This window comes from Nicotiana attenuata, chromosome 7 (genome assembly GCF_001879085.1).
Source record: "Nicotiana attenuata strain UT chromosome 7, NIATTr2, whole genome shotgun sequence".
Lineage (NCBI taxonomy): Eukaryota > Viridiplantae > Streptophyta > Magnoliopsida > Solanales > Solanaceae > Nicotiana > Nicotiana attenuata.
Genome location: NC_031995.1, coordinates 7,995,925 through 8,007,527, shown reverse-complemented (window position 1 = coordinate 8,007,527; position 11,603 = coordinate 7,995,925).

Genomic DNA, 11,603 nt, shown 5'->3' with positions numbered 1-11,603 from the left:
CCTAAGCCTCCTCGACCCATTTCGTTCGGATAAAATTGGTCATCATTTCTTTACCCAAAACTCTTTCATCCTTCCCGGGTAAAGAGGGGCAGCTGTTGATACCCAATTTTTCCCTATATTTTTTTTATATACAAAATACTTTCAAAATAGCATGTGCATGCATATATAAGTATGTCCAATTGTTTTACTATTTTTTTCCATAAATTTTAAAGTTTTTTTTATCAATTTATTTTCCTATTTTATCCAAAAAAAACCCAATAATTATTCTCAGAATTATTATTTTTGGTGATTCATTTATTGGATTTTAATATTTATACTAAAATATGGCTAATATAATTTTTGTATATTTTTACAAGGTCATTTAGTATTTTTAAAGTTAAATTGTATGTAACTACAATATTAGCCTTTTTAGGGTTAATTACGTTTATATTCATAAAAATTAGGGCTGATATTTTTAAATAGTTACTTATGTGATATTAATCATTTTAGTACCTTTAATTTATTTCCAGAAATTATTTTACTATTTTTGTAAATCAAACAGGGAAAAATGGCTATTTAAATGTTAGCCCCATTTTATTTTAATTTTAGTCGGATTTTGCACCCCAATTGAACTCAATTGAAACTATTTGAACCCCCCGACCCAATTTCAATTTAACCTGGCCCAAACACATCTTCATAACCCGCCCACTCGCCCGTTTTGATCCAGGTCGTTGATCATTCAGATCAACGGCCAACAACCATCCTTTTCTTTTTTAATCTCAAACTACCCCCTAACCTTAACCATTTTTCACACACCCCACCGCCTCTGAATCCCCTTCTCTGTCAATCCTCTCTCAAACCCTCTCCAACCCTAGCCGCCGACATCAATTACAACCCTAAAAAAACTCCCAGATCCATGGCTTCCAAGGTCATTGGAGGCCTGTATCCACCTCCTATGGGTTCTACGTTTTCGATTATTATGGTTTCGAGGCTAGATCCTGAAAGAGCTTGGTCCAGTCCTTGGTCGATTTCAGTTTACGGTTGTTCTCCGGTCGTCTTTGACCTTTCTCCGGCCAACCATGGCTATTCGAGTCTGACTCTTGACTCTCCTGCTTAGATCGATGGTTTTCAAAGCCTTTCTCACCACTTGGGGTTCCTTTCAAAGCCCCAACCTTTAAGGTTCCCTCGATTTCTCTTAGATTTGTTTCAGATCTATGTCTTCTCTGAACTTTTAAGCGTTTTTCTCGAAGTTTCTTTTAAAACTCCGCTTTCAAAACTCCTTATCCTTCTGATTAAGGTTCTGTTAAGTTATTTCGAAACCTTTCTTTGATCTTTGATATGTTTTTCTGTGTTTGCTCGTATTATCCTTCTGCCTAAGTTTGCATGTTAAAACCCCAATTTCTTTTAAGTGTTTATTAAATGAATGTTTGTTTGTCTGAGTTTTTGTCCGATCTGTCTATTTATCCTCTTTTTTAAAGCCCTTCTATTGTGAAAAATCTTATGGTTTTGGGTCTGAGACTGTTCGTTTAAGTGCAGAAGTTCTTTTCAAAATCTCTTGTTCCCTTTGTGTGATTTTTCTGATTCTGAGTTTCTATCTTCTCTTTAACTCGCCTATGTTGAAAGCCCTAATTTTTCTAGGTTTCTTCGTTTGATTTTGTGACTGGCCTGTTCTTGTTTGAGTTTCTGTGACTATCTCGCTTTGAATGTGTTTCTACTGAGTTCCTTATGCCTAACTTACATTAGCTCTATGTGCTTGTGTTCGTCTTGACTGGTCAAGACTTGCCTCTTTGCTTGCTATGTTTGGTTACTCATATCTCACTCTATTTATATGCTAAAACATGACTCGTGACTCTCTCTTTGATTGACTCTGAGTTCCCTGTTTCTTGGCTTGATTTGAAAACTTCTCTTTAGACTTTCGATTCTCCTATTTTAACTTGGTTTATTTGCTTATTCATGGGAACCCATGTTACTCTCCTTAAATCAGTAATTTCGAATCCTTGATTCCCTGATTTACCTTGTGTTTTCTTACCTTATTTGGTTAGCCTGATGAAAATCCCCTCTTGAAACCCTCCAAGAATCGCCCAAACCAAGAAAAACTGTGAGAGAAAATACCCAAATTCCGATTTTTAAAACACTCACTGCCTCCAGCACTTTCCGCACCAGTGGTCTCTTGACCGCTTCTGCGGTTCCGTAGGTGCGGCCTTTCTACCGCTCCTGCGGTTTCTCACCAGGCCCCTTTTTTCCGCTTCTGCACCTCGCCCATCGCAGGTGCGGTCGCGCTCCTGCGGCTACANGTCACCTTTATATGTTATATTCGTTCTAGGTTTAAACTTTACGAAGCTAGTGAACAAACCACCCCTTATTCGCTTGTGACTNTGCACAGAATTTACTCGTGCCTAAGTATATAGGCCCTTGCAATGGATTCCCAATCCCCTGCCCCTTTGGTGTGAAATTATAACCTTTTTAAAGTATTAATGACTGTCTCCCATCACCCTTTCCCTTTTCTTTGTTACCTCAGCTTTTAAAACTCAATTTCTGCACTTCCACTCTCTGTTAGACTTAAGTCCTGCCCCCTCATGTGAGCCTTGCCTTGGGACCCATGAGCTCCCTCTGAACTTGGATACATGAGGGTTGGCATTTCCACATTGCACTTGTCCCTATTCTAGTGATGTAATTTGGGTGTGAGCACTGCTCGGGGTCCTATTGAGGCTCTTAGGAAACTCTGACACACTCAAGTTTGAGAAAGGCTTTGAAGCAATGGCATCTTAAGGCAGTTATTCTATAGCTCAGGGAGGAACCAAGAATCGGGCCTCCTCCAGTTGTATTCTTATGTATTTTGATGTAATTTAATATTCCTGGTTTGTAATAATTTGTAATAAACGATTGGGGCTGGCTAGTGAAAAGGGTTGGGTATTTATGCATATCAAGGGTAGAAACCATGTCTATAGGACTATTTTGAATTTCTGCATATTCAAACTACATTTAGAAACCATGCCTATAGGGTATTTTAATGCTACAAACTGCATTTAGAAACCATGTCTATAGGACTTCTTGTTCAACTTCATATCTAGATAACCCGCCTATAGGGATCATCTAAAATTCTGCACATTTGTCACCATTTAGATATCATGTTTTAGGGCCCAATTGATTATAACCCAGTAGCATGCTGAAATCAGTAACATATAGAAATCATGCCTATAGGGGTCCATAAGTATAATCATGTTCGTTTCTACTCACATGCAATGTTAGGATCCAAAATCAGTAACGCATAGAAATCATGTCTATAGGGACTCTTAAATAAATCTGATTCGCTTCATTCACTGTCAATGCTCGATATCATGCTCCTAGGGATTAAAATCGGTAATAGTAGATACTATCACCTGCAGAATCTGTAACCAGTCTAATTTAATTTTGTCCATACTGAACCTCTTTTCAATAATCTAATTCTCTTGCTTAACAAGGTTTAGCAAGCTTGCCAATCGGACGTCAAACAATTCGGTTTGAGTTCTACTATCTCATCACCTTCTGAACTAAGTAGATATCATGCCTATAGGACCCCGTCTAAACACTTAGGCAAACCTTAGGCAGTATAAATAAAACTGAACTCGCCTCTATTATTTGTTACAATCAGTAGGTAGGCCCGATTCTGTTTCCTAACTGAGTCGTGTAATAAGCCAGGCCTGTTGCAATACAACAATATCCTCTTCCCTCAAGTATATCTTTTAGAATCAGACCTTACTCATTAGTTTAAGTCGTGCTATTGCATTTTTTTGTTTGGAGGAGGTATACTTAAGCCTTATGTGTTTATGTGTTTCTCCTTTAATGTGCAATCTTTATATGTTTTGTATGTCGCCTTAGAATTTTTACCTTTGAAACTTCAAATAAGCATAATATCCCTTTTAGGATTAGTAGTCCTAAGCGCCTCCAGGATTGATAGGAATGGGACGGGTAATAACATGCAATAAGTAATCGAGACCAATCCGCGCTTTAATACCTTAACGGGGTGGGAAGGGTAGATATGGATATGATGACCGGTGCGTTAATACCACGTGTAGCCCCTCTCTTGAGGAGTGATTACCGGGTATTTCATTGATGTGATCCATATTAAATAAAAACCTAGGACCCCCTTCCTTCACTTCCCTTTCCTTTAAAAGCATTGCAATTCCTGTTTAAAATCCGCTCTTTTAATTGCTCTTTCAAACTTTGTTTACTTCCAAACCATTGTGTATTGAAATCCCCTCTTATCTGAGCCTTATCTGCTTATGTGTTAATTGCACCTCAAATCCACAATAATTGTCTGGCTGGGAACCATACTAGTGGATCCTGAGGGGTGCCTAACACCTTCCCCTTAGGATAATTCAAGCCCTTACCCAATCTCTGGTTATTCAAACAAACTTAGAATTGAATCTCCATTGGTGTCCTAATGCACCTTAATCATTAGTTGGCGACTCTTCAAATGCAAATCCAGTTCCCAAAAGGAACGAGTTGTCCCTCCAAATGTCGCAAACCCGATTTCTGCGGAGGAAAAAGGGGGCGCGATAGGTACGAGGCGCCCAGTTAATGAACATTATCATTATTTACTATTCAGGAAGGGAGATATAAGCATTTTGAGTTACCTTCAACAGTAGCAGAGCTGTCACGACCCTAACCCCGAACCCGGTCGTGATGGCGCCTCTCGTGAAGACAAGGCAAGCCAGTCCAACCCAATTCATCTTTCAAAACAGTTAACCAACACATAATAGTTTAAAACATGATTTACTAACACTGAATAGCGGAAATAACAATAAAAATGCGAAAATCACACCCGACACAGCCCTAACCGGGGTGTCACAAGTCACGAGCATCTATGAACCACAATACAGTCTGTTAAAGTCATAAACTACTACATTTGTTTGGAAAGAACAGGAAAGATAGAGAAATAAAGACACGGGACTGCGGACATCAACAGCTAGCTCGTAATCTCCAAAGAAGCCCGCCTGGAACTGGAGGAAATCAACACTCCGGAGCGGAACCAGCTACGCCAGAATCTGCACACAGGGTGTAGGGAGTAAAGTGAGTACTCCAACTCAGTGAGTAATAAATGTAAATAATGGATGAAAGTAAGAAATCACGCAAGGCGCAAAGCATTCTATGATGAAGCAGTAAAATCATTTAAAAGCAGTAAATCCAGTGAAAATCTAGTAAAATCCTCTTTCAACAAGTAAGCAGGTAAATGACAAATAATTAAGGTACGGTAAATAAATAAAAGCTCGCCTCTCGGGCAACATCTCAGAACAATAACAGCCCCTCGGGCTCAATCTCACATCACACGGGGTACCCGCGCTCACTGGGGGTGTGGAGACTCCGGGAGGGGCCCCTTACGGCCCAAACGCAATAACAAGCCATCTCGTGGCATCACAACTAGGCCCTCGGAAACATATCAATCAAGCCACCTCGTGGCGTACATATCTCAGACCCTCGGCCTCAATCAGTATCAATGTCTCCTCACAACATAGGCCCTCGGCCTTACTCAGTCAAAAATACTCACAAGCCCCTCGGGCAATAGTAAAACAGTGTGTCTCAGCCCAAAACATCATTTAAAATATCATTTAAGTCTCAAAACTGAGTAAAACTAGGTTGAGTAGTAAAACAATGGAAAATACATGACTGAGTTCAAGTAGTAATTCAAAACAGTGAGGAAATATCAAGAAAAAGCCCCGAAGGGTTCAAATAATTGGCACGAAGCACAAATATGGCATTCAGCCCAAATCATAGTGATAACAAATAAGTTTCAGTCAAATACGTGGTAAAATAATCAATCGGGACGGACCAAGTCACAATCCCCAATAGTGTACGACCCAACGCTCGTCAACAAGCGTGTGTCTCACCTAAAAATAGAACTACGATGTGCAATCCGGGGTTTCAAACCCTCAGAGCATCATTTACAAGCATTACTCACCTCGAACCGGCTAAATCCCTAGCTCGCGACGCCTTTGCCCTTCGAATTGGCCTCCACGTGCATCGAATCTATCCAAAATCAGAAGGAATACATCACAATATGCTAAGGGAACAAAGCCCAAGCGAAAACAACAAAAAATACCAAAAATCCCGAAATTAGCAAAATCCGAGCCCCGGGCCCACTTCTCGAAACTCAGAAATTTTTGCATCAACGGGTTCCTTATCTCCCCACGAGTCTATGCATATAAAGAACACCAAAATCGGAGTCCAAATGACCCCTCAAATCCCCCATTAAAGGCTTCTTAAACTCAAGACCTAAACCTCCATTTTTAGCCCTTTAATCCTTCTAATTATAGCCTTAATTCATGATATTCTACCATAGAAATGTGTTTTAAGTCCAAAATCCTTGCCTCAACGAAGTCTCTTTGATTTATCTCTTCAAAATCGCCCAAAGCTCCCAATTCCGAGTTCAAAAATGGTTAAACCCTTCAAAAACCGCGAAGTATGAAATATATACCTTCTGCCTAGGCATTTCCGCATCTGCGGCCCAAAATCCGCTTCTGCAGTACCCCATATGCGGTCACTACATCCGCTTCTGCGGAAACTCATTAAACCAGCCCAAACCGCATCTGCGGTCGCTTTTGTCGCATCTGCGACTCCGCAGGTGCCTTCCCATACCGCATCTGCGGTTCCCTGACATCCGCTTCCAAACCGCTTCTGCAGTTCTTCTTCCGCACGTGCGACGCTGCACCTACGGTCCCCAAACCGCAGGTTTGAAAACACCAGAAGCAGCAACATCAGCTGCTGCAACAATTCACCAATCTCTCCGTTAACAACCCGAAATCACCCCGAGGCCCCCGGGACCTCAACCAAAAGCACCAACACATCCTAAAACCTTATTCAAGCTTGTTCCAGTCATCAAAACACCTCAAACAACATCAAATCTATCAAATCACATCGAATTCAAGCTAAGTTCCTAAATATCTTCCGAAATTACGCTTTCGATCAAAAACCCAACCAAACCACGTCCGAATGACCTGAAATTTTGCGCACACATCCCAAATAGAATAATGAAGCTACAGCAACTCTCGGAATTCCATTTCGACCCCTGGATCAAAATCTCACCTACCAACCGGAAATTGTCAAAAAACTCAACTTTGCCAATTCAAGCCTAATTCTACTCTAGACCTCCAAAACCCATTCCGATCACACTCCTAAGTCATATATCACCTCCCGAAGCTAACCGAACCATCGGAACTCACACCCGAGCCTTCTAACACATAAGTCAACGTCCGGTTGATTTTTCCAACTGAAACCTTCTTAATAGAGACTAAGTGTCTCAAACTTCACCAAAAACCATTCCGGATTCAATCCAACCAACCGATACCTCGAAACACGGATAAAAAATACATAAAGAAGCATAAAAGGGGAAAATAGAGCGGTAACTCATGAGACGACTGACCGGGTCGTCACATCCTCCCCAACTTAAATAAACGTTCGTCCTCGAACGGGCCAAGAAACATACCTGAAGTCTCAAACAGGTGAGGATATCTGCTCCGCATCTCCCGCTCGGTCTCCCAGGTGGCCTCCTCCACGGGCCGACCTCTCCATTGCACCTTTACCGACGCTATATCTTTTGATCTCAACTTCTGAACCTGACGCTCCAAAATAGCTGCTGGCTTCACATCATAAGTCAAATCACCCTCCAACTGAACCGTTCTGAAATCCAGAACATGAGACGGTTCCCCAATATACTTACGGAGCATAGAAACATGGAAAACCGGATGCACACTCGATAAGCTGGGTGGCAAGGCAAGCTCATAAGCCACCTCCCCAATCCTCCGAAGTACCTCAAAAGGCCCAATGAACCGTGGACTTGTCACACCTCCTTTTTCTACTACACCCCGTGAAGGGTATAATAAAATGAGTTTTTCCACTTAAAGGACAATCGAAACGGGATTCGTTTATTAATAGATTCAGAGTCGCCACTTGGGAGATTTATGGTGTCCCAAGTCACCGGTTGAATCCCGAATCGAGGAAAAGATTGACTCTCTTTAACAGTCCGCGAACCAGAAATCCGGATAAGGAATTCTGTTAACCCGGGAGAAGGTATTAGGCATTCCCGAGTTCCGTGGTTCTAGCACGGTCGCTCAACTGTCATATTTGGCTTGTTTATCTGATTTTAAAACATGTTTTAACTTATATGCTTTTCAACTTTGAACTGCTTTTATTTATTATTATTTTTTAAAGAGAATTACAACGTCGTGAAAACACGTCTCGAACCACGTCACATAAATGCACCCATGGTTTTTGACACATTTCAACTTCGTTGGGATTTGGATTTGGGTCACATAAATGTGCACCCGAGTTTAAGAAAGTAATATTATTAAAGGCCGGGCCTAAAGCAACTAGCGTATTATTAACTTTGCGGAAGGCCATGAAATTCGCTAAATGGCTCGCTCCGAGGTCTAAAGTATTTTAAATATGATTAAGAGGGCCACGCTATTTGTGATTTTATTCGGCGCGGCGCAAGGCCAATCTAAAAGAACTATAATTTTCTATTAAGCATTGTCTCTAAAAAGGGTCCTAATTTATTAGTATTATCACTATACCATTACTGAAGATTGTCAAAATCGGGCTTCGAGTTCAGAGATTTACCTAAATAGTTTCAATATTTATGCAAGGTTGCCCAAAACATGGTCTCCGCATGAGCCCAAATGAAAAGGCAGTTCAGGATTGGGATTAAGCCACACACTGGTAAAGGCAAAGCCCAAACTTAATTTGACCCTAAGCTGCTAACAGGCCCAAGCAACCTTTTCAAATTTAATTCAGAACTGGGCCTATTGTCCTGGAACATAACACACAGCTGGGCTCATAAAGCCATCAATCTTATTTTTAACAATTAAACTCATCAACAGAAAGATTATGGATCTATTGCCAGTTTGATTCCAAATTCTTATGTTCTAATCGCGTTTAGGCTAACGAGTTTCTACAAGACGTGTGCAGAAGTCAATGACCGAACTACAGAAATCAGAATTTAAAAGGGAACATCACATGCAGAAATTAAAACTACACATTTGCTAAGCTATAAACAAGAGTCCCTACTGAGATTGAAGTTCGAACCTAATGCTCATAATGACAGGGGCTACTTAGTTTTACAGCAGTGTAAATACACTAATTCATTTCTAAAATTTCACTTCGAATCAACACTATATCTCGTTTGCTTTTATAACAAACATCACAACTACATAGAGTTAATAGAAGTACAGCTAGCTAAAACAGTCCAAACAGTCCTGACAAATACAAAACAAAGCTACAGTGATACTAGACATTACATCCACCAAGCTATTAACATATGATGAGCCAAATGAGCATATATTGAGAAGCAAAACTCATGCACAGTTTGTATTCCATTTCCAATTCGAGTTACATCAAATCTGGTTCAAGGCGTGTACCTGAATGTTTGAAATATAAGAAGAAGAAGAAGAAGAAGAAGAAGAAGAAGAAGAAGAAGAAGAAGAAGAAGAAATCAGCAGCAGTAATGAGCAGAGGTCGAACAACAGCCCAGAAACGAATTCAGCAGTCCAGGAAAAGTTCAAAGTCAAACAAAACCAAGAAATCAACCACAAACGACTCAAATAAACCCAAATGAGCTTGAAATTGAACCCGGAAACTTCTGAAAAACCTTCAACAATCAAACCCCGAGCTAGGAAGTACAATTCAACCACTAAACTCGAAATTAACCTAAGATTTTCAATGTAACAGTACTTTTTCAGTTTCTATTGCTTTTTTTTTTGTGTGTTTTTTTGGAAGCGCTAAGATCTAAGGGAGCTCCAGAATTTCAGATCTGTTTTTGGTTTTGAATTTCAAATTCTAGATTCTAAACTTGTGGAGATTTTGGGGGGAAATTTTTTAGAGATTGGAACTTGTTGAACAAGGCAGTCTCTACTGCCTTTTATAGGCAAAAAGTGAGGGTGGCCCTCAAATTTTCAATTTTCCTTTTAATCCTTTCTTAATTTTGATTTTTGCTTAAGTGTCCCTAAAGGGATGACTTGTTTTTCAATCCATACTACTAAATTTCCAAAAATTCTAAATTGAACCCATCTAGAGTGTTCTAGAGCTTCCAATTCAGTTACTAAAAGATTCCCTATTTTGAATTACCCCAATTACCCCTTCACTACTTCTGAAATTACTAACCCATGTTAACTAACCTAACCTTTCTAACTAACTGTGGTGTACATAACTATTCTGCAAATTAATCACCCAAATTCAATCACAACTCTTAAATCTTATTAACTACTAAATTCTAAATTACCAACTACTATTATTGTGAAGACATTAAAAACAAAAAAGTAAGTCAACACTGGTAATATCAGAAATATTAATCATATTATTAAACTAAACTAATCAGATTATAACCAAACGACATTCAAACAATTCTAATGTTCAAACTCAGATCTAACTTTGAACAACTAGACTCATAATTGAAAGCTAATTAACTACAGGTCATCAATCAGACAGAGAAAATCAAAATGAACGTGTTTATCAGAAGGAACAACCAGCAATTTAACACTTAAAATCTAAGAAAAATAGGCAAGTAAAAAAAATCAGGGCACAACTTATGAAACATGAAGGAAATAAAGAGTAAAAAAAAACAGATTAGATGGACAGACAGAACTTTGATTCAACTGGTTTCGACCCAATATGAAGCGAGAATAAATGAAACAATTAAGAAGACTCACCAATTGATCTTGACCACGACAGACGTCAGATTCGAGCCCCGAAATGATATTAGTCATTTGTTCTTTTCCTAAAACAAACGAACAACACTATTTCGTGGCTAAATCGAGCTTCAACCTTGTGAAAACTTGGAGAAGGAACAGATGCCAATCTAGGGTTCTGGACTTTAAGATCCAAAATTAAAGAGACGGGGGGAGCGTTCCAAGGGGAAATGGTCGTGGCTTAGTGCTAAACGGGGTATGAGGATTGTCTGGTGAGATTTTCAGGGCTAAGCAAAAGCGGCGCGCTAACCGAGAACCGTGGCGGCGCTGGGTTCATATCTTTTCAGGAAGATCCGAAGGGTTCTGGGCATGTTCGAAGGACTTTGATTTGTGGATTGGGGTGTGGGAGTGAGGAGATACTAGGTGTTCATTTGGTGGTGAACGGAGCGGCGCCCGCCACCGGAGGAGATGAGGATTTTAGGGGCGTAGGGTTTTGGGAATTGGGTCTCTGATAAATGGGAACGAAGGAGACGGGTTTGGGGGGGGGGGGGGGTCCCCGTTCGGACATTCTTATACTAAGTGCCCTCCCACTTGGGGACGTCCGATCAGAAGAACCTCGACGGCTCAGATTCAATCTAGCCTAAAACCCCGTCGTTTTGCCCTCTGCTAGACGCGGACCGGGTAACACAATTGGGCTAGCATGTTCATGGTCCGATTTTAGGTGAAATGGGCCCAAAATTGAGTGGCCTGATGCTTTTCTTGCATTTTCAATTCAATTAATCTTCATTTCATTTCCTTTCTTTTCTTTCTTTTTTTTTATTTATTTTTCTGAATTTTTTTATTAAATGCCCAATTAAAAAATAAAAGACCCAAATTGACTCTAATATTATGCTACTTAATTGTCAAATAAGCTAATTCCTAATTTAAAAGAAAACTAAGACCAATTAAAAGTAGAAATGCAAAGGA